We start from the raw sequence: 18,305 nt of genomic DNA, 5'->3' as shown, positions 1-18,305 counted from the left end.
CTAACGGTTTATCCTGTTGCTCTGATTAGGTAATTTTCTTTTTGTTTTCTTTTCAAAAATTTTTCAAAAATATTTCAAAATTTTCTCACCTGTTTTCAAAAAAATTTTAGATTCAAAATTTTTAAGAATGAATTCTAGTGTTTCATGAAGCATGTGAAGCCTGGCTGGCTGTAAAGCCATGTCTAAATTCTTTTGGACTGAGGCTTCCAACCATCAGCTGTTATACGACTGTAGGGTATGTCAGGCATGTCATGTCTGAGTTACATGCTGAAGCTTGGCTGGCCATTGGCCATGTCTAGTGTTTTGGACCGGAGCTTTCATTGAAAGCTTGGCTGGCTAGTGAGCCATGTCTAATTCCTGGACTGAAGCTTTAGACTAAGAATGCAAGATTCCTGGAATTCATATTAAAAATTTTGAATCCTTATTTTTTTGGCTACGGATTCGTTACTCCTACTTTTATGTGGGAGTAACATTAACCATCATAAAAATATTTATAAATAGCACCCCGTTTTTGTATTTTTGGAAAAATTTATAATTAAACATTTATCCCTGTATTTTTTCTTTTTACACATTCTTCCTTTTTCTTTTAATCATAGTTTCAAGAGGGACGAGACATATGGCTCTGCTTGGGTTCTTGCCTCCTTCTACCAGGTCGCTGGTTCTCTATTCCTCTTCCTCTATGGTCCCTATCTCTGATCATCGTGCACCGTCGCTACTGCTCTGCTCCTCCCCGTGTCTCGCGGTCGTTGGTGGGTGATCTCGCTGTGTCTTGCTTCCGTGTCTGCTCGAAGTCGAAGCAACATTTCTTCTCTTGTATGGACTCACTCTGGTTCTCTCCTTTAGTTCGGTAGTTCAATTCAGGTATCTCTCAATTTAGTTTCTTTCTTCTCGAAGTTTTAATTTTTCAATTAAGAAATGGAAATAATATGAAAGAGTCTAATTTGCCGCCGCGCAAAACGCCATTTTTTGCTCCTGCGAGCTTCTCCTCCTTCCTGAAGCTTTTGCTCTGGTAGCTTCTCCTTATCCATTAACGTGCCTTCGCCTCCTCGATCTGTTTCTCAATTTGCATTCTAACTTCTCACTTTTAGATCTGTAACTAAATTCACATCCTCTTGTTCTGATTACTTCAATGATTGTTATATGCTAATTATTCTAATTACATCCTCTCTCAATAATAATTTCGATTTCGATTTTGAATTCACTCTTAATTATTTTTTCTAGCATTTCATCTTTCATGAGGCTTTGATAATTGACTGGATGCTCTTTATTTCTAACTCTGTATGTTCTCCAGTTTTTCGGCTGCATAGCAAATGTTCTGCTGATAATCTGTTATATTAGTCCCAATTTATGATGATTCTAACTCTGTATTTCTAAATTAGCAAATGTTCTGCTGATAATTCTGCTCTTTATTTCTAACCCTGTATGATTCTCTTAATAAAGTTAATTTATCTATGAATTGCACAACCGTTTTGGAAAATTCAGTTCTTACTTATCAAAAGATTCAAAACCTTGAATACTTTGATAATATCTATCCTTTTTAATTGTTCATCTTTCTTCTTGTTCATTTCTCAGAATTCATCTGTTGTCTCTATTTATCTATATATTATTGCATACTTATCCAGGAAAAATAAATTAGCAGGAGATTTTAAAAGTACCTGACGCATGCCTTCAAATTTCAAATATACAATATGACACATGCTTGTTTCTGAACTTAGTGTTATTCATGTCAGTATTGTGCAAATGGAGATGTGTGGCATCTTTCAGATGGAGCTTATGAAACAACTACTCTTCTCAAGGATGCTGGAAGTTTCACGAATCAAATATATCTTTTTCCTCCTTAACCATTGTTTTCTTTTAAGTTTGTCCCTCCTATCATAGTAACATGATAAACACTGGCACAGTTAAGATGACTGTTGTATCCAACTTTGATTCCCGCTTAAGGAAACTATTGAAGGATCTTAATGTTTTGAATCTGTGAGCTTCTGTAGTCCTTTCAATATGTTTTTACTTAACTCATGCATATTTTAGGGATGTATTGAAATCTTTGCATTAATGTTTATGCGAACTTGCTTGTTGAACTTCTCTTAATTTGTTCAAATGTTACAGTGTCTGTGTAAACCTTTCATAATGTCTGATTAATTATGGTTTTTTTTGCTTCAGTTTGATAAATTTAATATTCATAACAAATAATTTCGAACAAAGATATCAAACTCTAGAGTTCATTTGAAGTCATGAAGCTTAGATGAAATCAAAATCATGAAGCTTTGATAAATTGGAAGTTTGGCATGGGAATGAATGATGAATTAGGTGTAAGTAGATTAAGTCTTGTTTTTATTCTATATCTTATGATATAAATCATTGTGATTATTACATAGATACTCTTAATTGCCTGACATATTTAGGGAACCTAAAAACTACTCGAATGTGAAAGGTGAAGAAGAAGCACCATAACAAAAATCATTGTGAATCTGTTTCTAATCAATTGGTCAGTATTTTTTCATTGATTAAACTTGATAAAGGTGGTGTTGGATTAGCTTCACAATCACAAGTGCAACAATTCAAAGAAGCAATTGGTTCAACTAAGTAGGAAGGGTTTCCATCCCCTGCCATAGTCACAAGAATCTTGGACTCATTATTATCAATAACCACATTACTAGGCATTGTGCTTTAACAGGAAGAAGAGATTGGCTGAGACGAAGGAAGCAGCTAAAGTTGAGGTTTGGATCAGTGGTTCCAATTTCAGGATCTGATTTTGTTCGAGAGGTTTCACAGGCTCCCTCTGATGTTTGGGTGGTTGTCATCCTTTACAAAGATGGGTATGCTAGATGACATTTCTAAGTTCAAATTTCAGGAAATGTTTCTGAACACCACACGTCCTCATATAATATCTATAAATTACTTGGGTAATCCAAATTTGTTTAATTTTATTTTTATGCTTCTTGTGCTTGTTATTGAAGTTTGTTGTACTTTATTTTTGACATTGCTGAATGTGGAATTTTGATGCAGTGCATTGAAGAATTTGTCACAAGATATCCTGTAACAAAATAAATTTGTTAAGATAATATCAACTGATTGCATTCCCAACTATCCGGATCAAAATCTGCCCACCGTATTGGTATACAACAAAGGAGCAGTCAAGGAAAATTGTGTTGGCTTGTGTAGTTTTGGACAAAGATGCACTCTTGAAGGAATTTAATTGATTTTATCTTATGATGCCTTTTGTAAAACTTGTTAGTTTAAACTTTAAAAATATTTAAATTTCAGAAACGTGATATTGAATGCATATTTATTTTCTTTCTTCTCTCTTTTCTAATTGGAACTCATATGTATTATTGTATTTTTGTTGTAATTCTTTATTTTTCATAGCATTTTAGTTGTCACATAACCTTGTCTATGCTATTGTAGTTTGTTATTTGTGTTGTATTTAAAAATTGACAAGATTAATTGCTTGCCAAAACAAGATTAAGACCAATTCTTTCACTGTGGACGAGTTCTTATGTATCCAATTCAATTTATTCAAACATAGAAGCGAAATATAATGTATCCAATTTTTATAATTCAACTATTCAACACTTTCTTATGTCATTTGCATAGAATCAACTACAAAATCACTTAGTCCTTGATATATTAGTGTATAATAAGAAACTTCATTCAAATGCTTGTTTATTTTGAATAAAATGCATGAAATTAAGCTAAAACTACTTAAACTACCTAGCTAATCTAACTAAAATGCGAATGCATCAATGAACACTTCTGATCCCCAACAGCAAGGCACAGAACAACCATACATTGGGCCACACCTCCTTCAAAGAATGAAGCAAGAAATACTGTTTCTTCTGCTGATTATCAATCTGATCCAAGATAAACGGGCAAGTTTTTTGGAAGGTTGCCAATAGCGATATTACCAAGAGCATAAGAGGCAGCAGACTTTATCTCTTCAAAAGGAGATTGGAAGGATTCAATGACAATATTTTCTATATGGCATGTGCACTAAGATCCTTCCTCCTACCAATCTCTCCCAAACATAGAAGGGCAAGGTGCTGCTTGGCCTTTAAAATGAAAAATGAAAATATGATTAGTACACAGGAAAGAAAGTGCTGAAACAATCTGAAAGGGTAAGTCATGAGGATGTATAATGGGAAGTATTGGACTAATTCATTCCGCAATATATTGAAAAGATATCCTGAAGTTATGGTATCTATTAAATTCCAAGGATAGCCTAAAATACTACAAATTTTAAGGACATCCTATTGGACTAGCCACGAAAAAATTTAAATAAATAAAATACCAAAAACAGCAATAAAGATTCAGCAGTCCATCATCCATATTTTAAACAAGATTTAATTGGGGAAGGTTGCAAAAGTAAGGAGACAGGGAAACAGATTATCAGCAGAACATTTGCTATTTTAAACTGGAGAACATACAGAGTTAGAAATAAAGAGCATCCAGTCAATTATCAAAGCCTCATGAAAGATGAAATGCTAGAAAAAATAATTAAGAGTGAATTCAAAATCGAAATCGAAATTATTATTGAGAGAGGATGTAATTAGAATAATTAGCATATAACAATCATTGAAGTAATCAGAATAAGAGGATGTGAATTTAGTTACAGATCTAAAAGTGAGAAGTTAGAATGCAAATTGAGAAACAGATTGAGGAGGCGAAGGCACGTTAATGGATAAGGAGAAGCTACCAGAGCAAAAGCTCCAGGAAGGAGGAGAAGCTCGCAGGAGCAAAAAACGGCGTTTTGTGCGGCGGCAGATTAGACTCTTTCATATTATTTCCATTTCTTAATTGAAAAATAAAAACTTCGAGAAGAAAGAAACTAAATTGAGAGATACCTGAATTGAACTACCGAACTAAAGCAGAGAACCAGAGTGAGTCCAGACAAGAGAAGAAATGTTGCTTCGACTTCGAGCAGACACGGAAGCAAGACACGGCGAGATCACCCACCAACGACCTCGAGACATGGGGAGGAGCAGAGCAGTAGCGACGGCGCACGGTGAGGAGCAGAGAACCAACGACAGTGCTCGATGATCAGAGATAGGGACCATAGAGGGAGAGGAATAGAGAACCAGCGACCTGGTAGAAGGAGGCAAAAACCCTAGCAGAGCCATATGTCTCGTCCCTCTTGAAACTATGATTAAAAGAAAAAGGAAGAATGTGTAAAAAGAAAAAATACAGAGGTAAATGTTTAATTATAAATTCTTCCAAAAATACAAAAACGGGGTGCTATTTATAAATATTTTTATGATGGTTAATGTTACTCCCACATAAAAATAGGAGTAACGAATCCGTAGCCTATTTTTCTTTGTCATAATAATTTTCGAAAAAAAAATAAAATACAAAAAAAAATTAGAAAAGCATAAAAATCAAAAATATTTTTGTGTTTCTTGTTTGAGTCTTGAGTCATGTTATAAGTTTGGTGTCAATTGCATGTGCATCTTGCATTTTTCGAAAATTTTCATGCATTCATAGTGTTCTTTATGATCTTCAAGTTGTTCTTGGTAAGTCTTCTTGTTTGATCTTTGCATTTGCATGTTTTGTGTCTTTTCTTGTTTTTCATATGCATTCTTGAATTCTTAGTGTCTAAGCATTAAAGAATTCTAAGTTTGGTGTCTTGCATGTTTTCTTTGCATTAAAAATTTTTCAAAAATATGTTCTTGATGTTCATCATGACATTCAAAGTGTTCTTGGTGTTCATCTTGACATTCATAGCATTCTTGCATGCATCACATGTTTTGATCTAAAATTCTCATGCATTGCAGCATTTTTCTTGTTTTTCCCTCTCCTCATTAAAAATTCAAAAATCAAAAAAATATCTTCCCCTTTTTCTCTCATCAAATTCGAAAATTAGATTTGACTTTTTCAAAATTTTTAAAAAAATCTAGTTGTTTTTATGAGTCAAATCAAATTTTCAATTTGAAAATCTTAGCTTTTTCAAAATCTTTTTCAAAAATCAAATCTTTTTCAAAATTCTTAGTTATTTTCGAAAATTCCAAAAAATATTTTTCAAAAATATTTTTCTTATTTTTTATCAAATTTTTGAAAATAACAATAACAATTAATGTTGTGATTCAAAAATTTCAAGTTTGTTACTTGCTTGTTAAGAAAGATTCAAACTTTAAATTCTAGAATCATATCTTGTGATTTCTTGTGAATCAAGTCATTAATTATGATTTTTAAAAATCAAATTTTTTTCAAAAACTAATTTCAATCATATCTTTTCAAAAATATCTTCTTATCTTTTTAAAAAATTTGATTTCAAAATATCTTTTCTAACTTCCTAACTCCTTATCTTTACAAAATTTGTTTCAACTAACTAACTATCTTTTTGTTTGTTTCTTATCTTTTTCAAAACTACCTAACTAACTCTCTCTCTCTCATTTTCGAAAATCCCTTCCTTCTTTTTCAAAATTTCTTTTTAATTAACTATTATTTTAATTTTTAAATCTTAATTTTCGAAAAACTACTAACATTTTTCAAAAACTATTTTCAAAAATCACTAACTCTTTTTCAAAAATTATTTTCGAAAATTCCTTCTCTCTCATCTCCTTCTATTTATTTATTCATTTACTAACATCTCATCTCATATCTCTGCCCTCCTCACAGTTGTGTTTCTTCCTTTACATCACATTCTTTGTCTCCCTCTTTTCTTCCACTCACAAAGGGATCTCTATACTGTGGTATAAAGGATCCATATTATTATTATTATTTTTTCTATGCCCTCTTCTTTGTCATATGAGCAGGAGCAAGGACAAGAATATTCTTGTTGAAGCAGATCCAGAACCTGAAAGGACTCTGAAGAGAAAACTAAGAGAAGCTAAATTACAACAATCCAGAGATAACCTTTTCAGAAATTTTCGAACAGGAAGAGGAGATGGCAGCCGAAAATAATAAAAATGCAAGGAGGATGCTTGGTGACTTTACTACACCTAATTCCAATTTACATGGAAGAAGCATCTCCATTCCTGCCATTGGAGCAAACAACTTTGAGCTGAAACCTCAATTAGTTTCTCTGATGCAGCAGAACTGCAAGTTTCATGGACTTCCATCTGAAGATCCTTTTCAGTTCTTAACTGAATTCTTGCAGATATGTGATACTGTTAAGACTAATGGAGTAGATCCTGAAGTCTACAAGCTCATGCTTTTCCCATTTGCTGTAAGAGACAGAGCTAGAATATGGTTGGATTCTCAACCCAAGGATAGCCTGAACTCTTGGGATAAGCTGGTCAAGGCTTTCTTAGCCAAGTTCTTTCCTCCTCAAAAGCTGAGCAAGCTTAGAGTGGATGTTCAAACCTTCAGACAGAAAGAAGGTGAATCCCTCTTTGAAGCTTGGGAGAGATACAAAGGACTGACCAAAAAGTGTCCTTCTGACATGCTTTCAGAATGGACCATCCTGGATATATTCTATGATGGTCTGTCTGAGTTATCAAAGATGTCATTGGATACTTCTGCAGGTGGATCCATTCACCTAAAGAAAACACCTGCAGAAGCTCAAGAACTCATTGACATGGTTGCAAATAACCAGTTCATGTACACTTCTAAAAGGAATCCTGTGAATAATGGGATGCCTATGAAGAAGGGAGTTCTTGAGATTGATACTCTGAATGCCATATTGGCTCAGAACAAAATATTGACTCAGCAAGTCAATATGATTTCTCAGAGTCTGAATGGAATGCAAGCTGCATCCAACAGTACTCAAGAGGCATCTTCTGAAGAAGAAGCTTATAATCCTGAGAACCCTGCAATAGCAGAGGTAAATTAATTAGGTGAACCTTATGGAAACACCTATAACTCATCATGGATAAATCATCCAAATTTCTCATGGAAGGATCAAAAGCCTCAACAAGGCTTTAATAATGGTGGAAGAAACAGGTTTAACAATAATAAACCTTTTCCATCATCCACTCAGCAACAGACAGAGAACTCTGAACAAAATACTTCTAATTTAGCAAACTTAGTCTCTGATCTATCTAAGGCCACTATAAGTTTCATGAATGAAACAAGGTCTTCCATTAGAAATTTGGAAGCACAAGTGGACCAACTGAGTAAAAGGATCACTGAAATCCCTCATAGTACTCTCCCAAGCAATACAGAAGAGAATCCAAAAGGAGAGTGCAAGGCCATTGACATAAGCACCATGGCCGAACCTGTAAGGGAAGGAGAGGACGTGAATCCCAAGGAGGAAGACCTCCTGGGACGTCCAGTGGTCAATAAGGAGCTTCCCTCTGAGGAACCAAAGGACTCTGAGGCTCATCTAGAGACCATAGAGATTCCATTGAACCTCCTTATGCCATTCATGAGCTCTGATGAGTATTCCTCTTCTGAAGAGAATGAGGATGTTACTGAAGAGCAAACTGCCAAGTTTCTTGGTGCAATCATAAAGCTGAATGCCAAATTATTTGGCGTTGATACTTAGGAAGATGAACCTCCCTTGTTCACCAATGAACTAAGTGATCTGGATCAACTGACATTGCCTCAGAAGAGACAGGATCCTGGAAAGTTCATAATACCTTGTACCATAGGCACCATGATCTTTAAGGCTCTGTGTGACCTTGGTTCAGGGATAAACCTCATGCCCCTCTCTGTAATAGAGAAACTGGGAATCTATGGGGTGCAAGCTGCTAAAATCTCATTAGAGATGGCAGACAATTCAAGAAAACAGGCTTATGGACAAGTAGAGGACGTGTTAGTAAAGGTTGAAGGCCTTTACATCCCTGCTGATTTCATAGTCCTGGATACTGGAAAGGAAGAGGATGAATCCATCATCCTAGGAAGACCTTTCCTAGCCACAGCAAGAGCTGTGATTGATGTGGACAGGGGAGAATTAGTCCTTCAACTGAATAAGGACAACCTTGTGTTTACAACTCAAGGATCCCTCTCTGCATCCATGGAGAGGAAGCAGAAAAAGCTTCTCTCAAAGCAGAGTCAACCCAAGCCCCCACAGTCAAACTCTAAGTTTCGTGTTGGGAGGCCACAACCAAACTCTAAGTTTGGTGTTGAACTCCCATATCCAAACTCTAAGTTTGGTGTTGGAGGGTCTCAACAATGCTCTGAACATCTGTGAGGCTCCATGAGAGCCCACTGTCAAGCTATTGACATTAAAGAAGCGCTTGTTGGGAGGCAACCCAATTTTTATTTATCTAACTATATTTTTCTTAGTTATATGTCTTTATAGGTTCATGATCATGTGGAGTCACAAAATAAATATAAAAATTGAAAACGATATCAAAAACAGCAGAAGAAAAATCACACCCTGGAGGAAGCATCTGGCTGGCGTTCAACGCCAGAACAGAGCATGGTTCTGGCACTGAACGCCCAAAATGGGCAGCATCCTGGCGCTGAACGCCCAGAACAAGCATGGTTCTGGCATTCAACGCCAGAAATGGCAACAAATGGGCGTTGAACGCCCAAAATGGGCACCAATCTGGCGCTGAACGCCCAGAGTTGTGTGCAAGGGCATTTTACATGCCTAATTTGGTGCAAGGTTGTAAATCCTTGAACACCTCAGGATCTGTGGACCCCACAGGATCATCTCAGGATCTGTGGACCCCACAGGATCCCCACCTACCTCCACTCACTTCTTCTCACCCCTCTTTCACACAATCCCATAAACACTCTTCCCCAAAACTCTTCACCAATCACCTCAATCTCTCTTCCCCATCACCTCTTCACCACTCACATCCATCAACTCTTCCCATAAACCTACCTCATAAACCCCACCTACCTTCAAAATTCAAAACCAATTTCCCACCCAAACCCACCCATATGGCCGAAACCTTCCCCCCTCCCTTCCCTATATAAAGCCCTCCATCCTTCTTTAAATTCACACAACACAAACCCTCTATACCCTTCTTGGCCGAACCACATCACTTTCTCCCTCTCCTCCATTTCTTCTTCTTCTTCCTCTATTCTTTCTTCTCTTGCTCGAGGGCGAGCAAAATTCTAAGTTTGGTGTGGTAAAAGCATAAGCTTTTTGTTTTTCCATTACCATTGATGGCACCTAAGACCGGAGAATCCTCTAGAAAAGGGAAAGGGAAGACAAAAGCTTCCACATCCGAGTCATGGGAGATGGAAAGGTTCATCTCCAAAGCCCATCAAGACCACTTCTATGATGTTGTGGCCAAGAAGAAGGTGATCCCCGAAGTCCCTTTCAAACTCAAAAGAAATGAGTATCTGGAGATCCGACATGAAATTCAAAGAAGAGGTTGGGAAGTTCTAACAAATCCCATCCAACAAGTTGGCATCCTAATGGTTCAAGAGTTCTATGCCAATGCATGGATCACCAAGAACCATGATCAAAGTAAGAACCCGGATCCAAAGAACTATGTTACAACGGTTCGGGAGAAATACTTAGATTTTAGTCCGGAGAATGTGAGGTTGGCGTTTAACTTGCCCATGATGCAAGGAGATGAACGCCCCTACACTAGAAGGGTCAACTTTAATCAAAGGTTGGACCAAGTCCTCATGGACATATGTGTAGAAGGAGCTCAATGGAAGATTGACTCCAAAGGCAAGCCGGTTCAACTAAGAAGATTGGACCTCAAGCCTGTAGCTAGAGGATGGTTGGAGTTCATTCAATGCTCAATCATTCCCACTAGCAACCAGTCTGAAGTTACTATAGACCGGACCATCATGATCCATAGCATCATGATTAGAGAAGAGGTGGAAGTTCATGAGATTATACCTCAAAAACTCTACAAGGTGGCTGACAAGTCCTCCACCATGGCAAGGTTAGCCTTTCCTCACCTCATTTGCCACCTATGCAATTCGGCTGGGATTGACATAGAGGGAGATATCCTCATCAAAGAGGACAAGCCCATCACTAAGAAAAAGATGGAGCAAGCAAGAGAGCCCACTCATGGAGCTCAAGAGGCGTATGAAGCTCATCACCATGAAATCCCGGAGATGCCTCAAATGCACTTTCCTCCACAAAACTATTGGGAGCAAATCAACACCTCCCTAGGAGAATTGAGTTCCAATATGGGACAACTAAGGGTGGAACATCAAGAGCACTCCATCATGCTCCATGAAATAAGAGAAGATCAACAAGCAATGAGGGAGGAGCAACAAAGACAAGGAAGAGACATAGAAGAGCTTAAGGACATCATTGGTTCCTCAAGAAGGAAACGCCACCATCACTAAGGTGGATTCATTCCTTGTTCTTACTTTCTCTGTTTTTCGTTTTCTATGTTATGTGTTTGTCCATGTTTGTGTCTTCATTACATGATCATTAGTAGTTAGTAACTTTGTCTTAAAGTTATAAATGTCCTATGAATCCATCATCTCTCTTAAATGAAAAATGTTTTAATTCAAAAGAACAAGAAGTACATGAGTTTCAAATTTATCCTTGAACTTAGTTTAATTATATTGATGTGGTGACAATGCTTCTTGTTTTCTGAATGTATGCTTGAACAGTGCATATGTCTTTTGAAGTTGTTGTTTAAGAATGTTAAATATGTTGGCTCTTGAAAGAATGATGACTAGGAGACATGTTATTTGATAATCTGAAAAATCATAAAAATGATTCTTGAAGCAAGAAAAAGCAGCAAAGAACAAAACTTGCAGAAAAAAAAATAGAAAGAAAAAGAAAAAGCAAGCAGAAAAAGCCAATAGCCCTTAAAACCAAAAGGCAAGGGTAATAAAAAGGATCCCAAGGCTTTGAGCATCAGTGGATAGGAGGGCCTAAAGGAATAAAATCCTGGTCTAAGCGGCTAAACCAAGCTGTCCCTAACCATGTGCTTGTGGCGTGTAGGTGTCAAGTGAAAACTTGAGACTGAGCGGTTAAAGTCAAGGTCCAAAGCAAAAAAAAAAGAGTGTGCTTAAGAACCCTGGACACCTCTAATTGGGGACTTTAGCAAAGCTGAGTCACAATCTGAAAAGGTTCACCCAATTATGTGTCTGTGGCATTTATGTATCCGGTGGTAATACTGAAAAACAAAGTGCTTAGGGCCACGGCCAAGACTCATAAAATAGCTGTGTTCAAGAATCATCATACTGAACTAGGAGAATCAATAACACTATCTGAACTCTGAGTTCCTATAGATGCTAATCATTCTGAACCTCAATGGATAAAGTGAGATGCCAAAACTATTCAAGAGGCAAAAAGCTATAAGTCCCGCTCATTTGATTGGAGCTATGTTTCATTGATAGTTTGGAATTTATAGTATATTCTCTTCTTTTTTATCCTATTTGATTTTCAGTTGCTTGGGGACAAGCAACAATTTAAGTTTGGTGTTGTGATGAGCGGATAATTTATACGCTTTTTGACATTGTCTTTAGTATGTTTTTAGTAGGATCTAGTTACTTTTAGGGATGTTTTCATTAGTTTTTATGTTAAATTCACATTTCTGGACTTTACAATGAGTTTGTGTGTTTTTCTGTGATTTCAGGTATCTTCTGGCTGAAATTGAAGGACTTGAGCAAAAATCTGATTCAGGCTGAAAAAGGACTGCTGATGCTGTTGGATTCTGACCTCCCTGTACTCAAAGTGGATTTTCTGGAGCTACAGAACTCGAAATGGCGCGCTTCCAATTGCGTTGGAAAGTAGACATCCAGGGATTTCGAGAAATATATAATAGTCCATACTTTGGCCAAGAATAGATGACGCAAACTGGAGTTCAAACGCCAGCTCTCTGCCCAATTCTGGCGTCCAGTGCCAGAAAAGGATCCAAAACCAGAGTTGAACGCCCAAACTGGCACAAAAACTGGCGTTCAACTCCAAGAAGGACCTCTACACGTGCAACACTCAAGCTCAGCCCAAGCACACACCAAGTGGGCCCCAGAAGTGGATTCATGCATCAATTACTTACTTCTGTAAACCCTAGTAGCTAGTTTATTATAAATAGGACCTTTTACTATTGTATTAGGTATCTTTGATCAGTTGTATGCTATCTTAGATCACGTTTGAGGGCTGGTCTCTCGGCCATGCCTGGACTTTCACTTATGTATTTTTAACGGTAGAGTTTCTACACTCCATAGATTAAGGTGTGGAGCTCTGCTGTTCCTCAAAGATTAATGCAAAGTACTACTGTTTTCTATTCAATTCGTCTTGTTTCGCTTCTAAGATATTCATTCGTACTTCAATCTGAATGTGATGAACGTGACAATCATCATCACTCCCTATGAATGCGTGCCTGACAACCACTTCCGTTCTACCTTAGACTGAATGAGTATCTCTTAGATCTCCTAACCAGAATCTTTGTGGTGTAAGCTAGAATGATGGCGGCATTCAAGAGAATCTGGAAGGTCTAAACCTTGTCTGTGGTATTCCGAGTAGGATTCAATGAATGAATGACTGTGACGAGCTCCAAACTCGCGATTGCGGGGCGTTAGTGACAGACGCAAAAGGATAGTAAATCCTATTCCAGCATGATCGAGAACCAACAGATGAATAGCCGTGCTGTGACAGGGTGCGTTGACCATTTTCATTGAGAGGATAAGATGAAGCCATTGACAAGGGTGATGCCTCCAGACAATTAGCCGTGCCGTGACAGGGCATTTGGATCATTTTTCCGAGAGAAGACCGAAAGTAGCCATTGACAATGGTGATGTATCACATAAAGCCAGCCATGGAAAGGAGTAAGACTGATTGGATGAAGATAGCAGGAAAGCAGAGGTTCAGAGGAACGAAAGCATCTCTATTCGCTTATCTGAAATTCTCACCAATGAATTACATAAGTATTTCTATCCCTATTCTATTATTTATTTTCGAAAACCCATTACTGTTTTATATCCGCCTGACTGAGATTTACAAGGTGACCATAGCTTGCTTCATACCGACAATCTCCGTGGGATTCGACCCTTACTCACGTAAGGTATTACTTGGACGACCCAGTGCACTTGCTAGTTAGTTATGCGAAGTTGTGAAGATATGTTTAGACCATGGTCCTGTGCATCCGTTTTTGGTGCCATTGCCAGGGAATCAATTTCGAACATCAATTCACAACCTGAGTAGCAATTTCGCATACCAATGACGCGCCCGCGTGGCAAAGCGAAACGCCGAATGACGCATCCACCTGAATGACGTGTCCGCGTGACATGCGCGATCTGCATAATCTGCAGAATCGCTGGGGGTGATTTTGGGCCTTATTTTGACTCAGTTTTTGGCCCAGAAAAGCAGACTAGAGCTAGAGAACATGCAGAAACCAGGAACAACATTCATTTCGCATAGTTTTTAGTTTTTAGATCTAGTTTTCCTCTCCTCTAGGTTTTCTCTCTACGCATTCATAGTTTTTAGGATTTGTTATTTTTCATTGTTTTTGCATTGGGATATTGAGAAGAGTTATTGCCTCATCAAGACTTCGACATTCTAGTTCGTTCTCTTTACTTGTCTCTTACTCTTCCATGTTCCTTAATTTGCTTAATTTTACTATTGGATTATTCTAGCATTTATTAATACTAGAATTACTTTTATTTTTAATTAATCTTTTGATCATTATTTATCATGTCTTTCTTTAATTCCCTTTCTTATGTTATGAATTTTACATTTACAATGAGCGAGTAGTTCCCTAAATTGATGGGGAGTTGATTGAAGGGAACCCTTGAGTTGGGATGCTCAAGAGAAAGATTGTAATTGGGTTTATTGTTGGATTGCTCTCTAGTCACTAACACCAATCCTCCCAAGAGCGGATTGGAACTTGTGGATAGAAACAGCATTCCAACTTGTTTAACTTTCCCTTACTTAGTAAGGGGCAACTAAACATAATAACCCTCAATTGTCAATTAATCTTGAGAGTACTCCAACAAGAATAGGGCTTCCAGCTAATCAATTCCCAGTCAAGGCTTTTATTTAAATTTATATAAATTCTCTAATTTAATTTTCTGCCATTCAACTCAAACCTTTTTGAAAACATCTGATTAATAAATTAGCACACTTTTCTGTAACTCGTTGGGAGACGACCTGGGATTCATACTCCCAGTATTTTAATTTTAATTTCTATGACACCCTTCTAAATTGATAAGTGGATTTCTGGTTGGTTGAGAACTATACTTGCAACGCATATTTTATAATCATTCTTAACTCGCCAATTTTTGCCACCATCAATTTTTGGCGCCGTTGCCGGGGAGTTGCAATAGAGTGCTAAAGTTATTAATTGGAATTTATTTATTTGCATTTTATTTTATTTTGCTACTATGAGCTGCTTGTTTCTTTCATTAGATGACACGTTCGCTTCCTGACCCAAGCTTGCTAGTATTCGTTCCTGAGATTGAAAGAACTATTTCACGAATAAGACAAGCTCGGCGTCGGTTAGTCCTCTCTGAGGGCGGATCTGAAACGTCACTTGAGAAAGAAACCAGCCCCCGTTCTACTGATTTGGTTGTTTTACGTGCAGGTAACATTGCAGCAGCTAGGAGAGTTACTATCTAGGAGGCTGGAGCCCCTGATTTTACAATGCAACCATTTCAAGCGCATCACCCAGCGGTGGCTACAGACTTTGAAATAAAGACCGCACTGCTCAATTTGATGCCCAAATTTCATGGCTTACCTGTTCAAGAGCCTATCAAGCACCTGAGAGATTTTCAGGCAGCCTGTTCTACTGTCAGGCGTGATGGTGCAGATGAAACTTCAATTTTGCTGAAAGCTTTCCCGTTTCCTCTTGAGGGGAAGGCAAGAGAGTGGTACTACACTCAACCAGTAGCAATTGTATCCAACTGGGATACACTGAGAAGAGAATTCTTGGAAAAGTTCTTTCCAGCTGAAGTTACTGATAAACTGAGGAAAGACATTTCCATGATTGTTCAGGATGACTCTGAAACTTTTTATGAGTACTGGGAGCGCTTCAATAACCTTCTGGAAGCTTGCCCCCACCATATGATTGACAAGATAGTGTTACTCGGTTATGTCACACAGGGCATGAGGCCCTAAGATAAGACCACATTGGAAAGTGCTAGCAATGGGTCTATGAAAAAGTACAAGACCACTGATGAGGCATGGCAATTGATCAGTGACTTAGCTGAATCTACTAGGAATCACAGGCAGAAACAAGGTCGTGCAAAAGCCATTGCAGAAGTATCCTCTAGCAGAGAGACTACTGCTTTAACTCAGAGTATCTGTGAAATGACCAACTTGTTGAAGCAGATGCAATTGAATCAACAACAAGTTCAGCAAGCTCAACCTTCTCCACCAAAGAAAAACCAACAGTTAGTCCCACAGAGAGTTTGCAGAATCTGCGCTGATTATAGCCACTATACTGATGAATGTTCGCAGCTCCAACAGGAGGACAACACCGTGGCAGCCACACATAACTTCTATGACCGCCCCAACTAAGGGTACAATCAAGGTGGCAATTACAACCACGGATGGCAAGACAATTCTAACCAGAATTGGAGGGACAACAATAACAGAGGAGGCAGAGATAATCAGGAAAATCAGAGGTGGAATAACAATAACAACAGGCAGCAGAATCAGAATCAGCCTTACAGAGCACCTCACCTGGTCGGAGATGACGTGTCCGGTTGGCTGGTTGCGGCCGGAGCTGTTGTGTCCGACTTGTTGGACTGACTGCACCTCTGATCCTTGGTCACCGGAGGGTGGGGTGTACCTGCAAGAGACTCCGATGCTTAAGTTAGCATGGGTATTAAACAGGTTTTTAATAGAATCAGAGTATGAGTTATACCTGGGTGCTCCAGTGTATTTATAATGGTGTGGAGTGACCTTTTTAGATAAGATAAGTTAGTTATCTTGTCTTATCTTATCTTATCTTTGGGTGAGGTCAGCTTATCTTCAAGGGAACCACCCTTATCTCTGTAGGTTTGGACTGCCTGTGGATTTGGGTCGTGTTCCTCTATTTGGGCCCTTTATTGAGCTTTCCTGTCGATTTGGCCGACCTCTTTGAGAAGAGGTCGGGTAGCCGGACCTGAAGAGGTCGGTCGCTTTGTCGCCAATCATCCCAGGTCGGATAGCTCAACCCAGGGTGTGAACAGAAACCATCAAAGATGCAACCTTTTTTCAAAGAATCAAAATAAGTCATTATTCCAAGAACTTCAAAAAATACAGAAACAATATGCAAAGCCCTAAAAGCATCAACCATCAAAAAAGGCGAAAAAAGTTCATACAAAAGACGAAGAAACTCCCAAGAACACACATTACAACAGCAATCAGGCACAGCAGAAAAAGAAAGATCCAAACTTTCTCCAAACAACATCAAAACTTCCTCAAAATCAGATATGAAAAGAACGACGTGGAAAAGAAAAGAGAAAGCAAGAAAGACCAACCGGTAGCAGGAAGGAGACGATAAAACGCTGAGAGAGTAAAGCAATGACGAAGCCGCGGCATATGATCACCTTTTGAACGAAAAAATGAAGCACCAGCAGTCAGAAAACAGAAATGAAAGGAGAAGAAGAAAACTGAAGGGATGGCACTTTGAAATTTCAAAAGTTAAAAGAGGGAAACGGCAAAAAAGGAAGATAATGAAATCCTTAAAAACCTTTTGCACGTTTCCTAGGAAAAGAGCAATGCACGAGGCAGTTAAGGGGAGTGAGAAAACATTCTGCATTTAAACCCACTGAAAGGAAAATGTTACCCAGCAAAGACCAACCAAAAGTGCTCGAGCTCGGCTTCTCCGGAAAGGATCGAAGTCTAAGGGACTCGACCTTAAAAAAGACCAAGCTCAAGCAGGGGCACTGTTCATATCATGGGTCGAGCTGTACGACCCAGGTTGATTAAAGAAAAGTGACCGACCTCTTCAGGTCAGAACTATCCGATCTCTTCTCAAAGAGCTCGGCCAAATCACCAGGAAAGCCCAAAAAGGGCCCAAACAGAGGAACACAACCCAAATCCAAAGACAGCCCAAGCCTAGAGAGATAAGGGCGGTTCCCTTGAAGATAAGATGACTTCACTCAAAAGATAAGATAAGATAAATATCTTATCCCCAGAAAGGTCACTCCCCACCATTATAAATACACTGGCGCACCCAGGTATAACTCATACTCTGATTCTACTAAAAACCTACTTAATACCATTGCTAACTTAAGCATCGGAGTCCCTTGTAGGTACCACCACCCTCCGGTGACGAAGGATCAGCACCACCCTCAAGTCGAACACATCGGCACCGAGCAACATAGAAGATCTAGTCCAAGATCGACCTACAGTTTCAGGTAACCCTCGGAACAATTATTTTGTGGTTTTCTGTATGGATTTTGGTTAGTGTTTTGATGATTTTGATGGTTTGTGTTTCTGAAGTTGTTTTGGTTTGAGTTTCTTTGCCAAGGTTGCTAGTTTTGGTTCTCTCCCCATTTCAGATTTGGCGTGGTTTCTCCAGGATGAGTTGTAAGTGTCTCCGTGGAAGTCATTTGATCCG

General features: G+C 38.4%; 1 non-coding gene across 1 annotated transcript; it reads right to left on the bottom strand.

Moving 5' to 3' along the window:
* Positions 1-7,276: 7,276 nt before the first annotated feature.
* On the bottom strand, positions 7,277-7,384 carry LOC148548392 (small nucleolar RNA R71). Its single transcript, XR_015898880.1, has one exon. It is a non-coding gene; the product is annotated as a small nucleolar RNA R71 (small nucleolar RNA).
* Between the last annotated feature and the right edge of the window lie 10,921 nt (positions 7,385-18,305).

The sequence above is a fragment of the Arachis ipaensis genome, chromosome B8, assembly GCF_059453495.1.
Source record: "Arachis ipaensis isolate K30076 ecotype BB chromosome B8, ASM5945349v1, whole genome shotgun sequence".
NCBI lineage: Eukaryota > Viridiplantae > Streptophyta > Magnoliopsida > Fabales > Fabaceae > Arachis > Arachis ipaensis.
The sequence above is the reverse complement of the archived record's forward strand: the minus strand, read 5'-3'. Positions and strand labels throughout refer to the sequence as shown.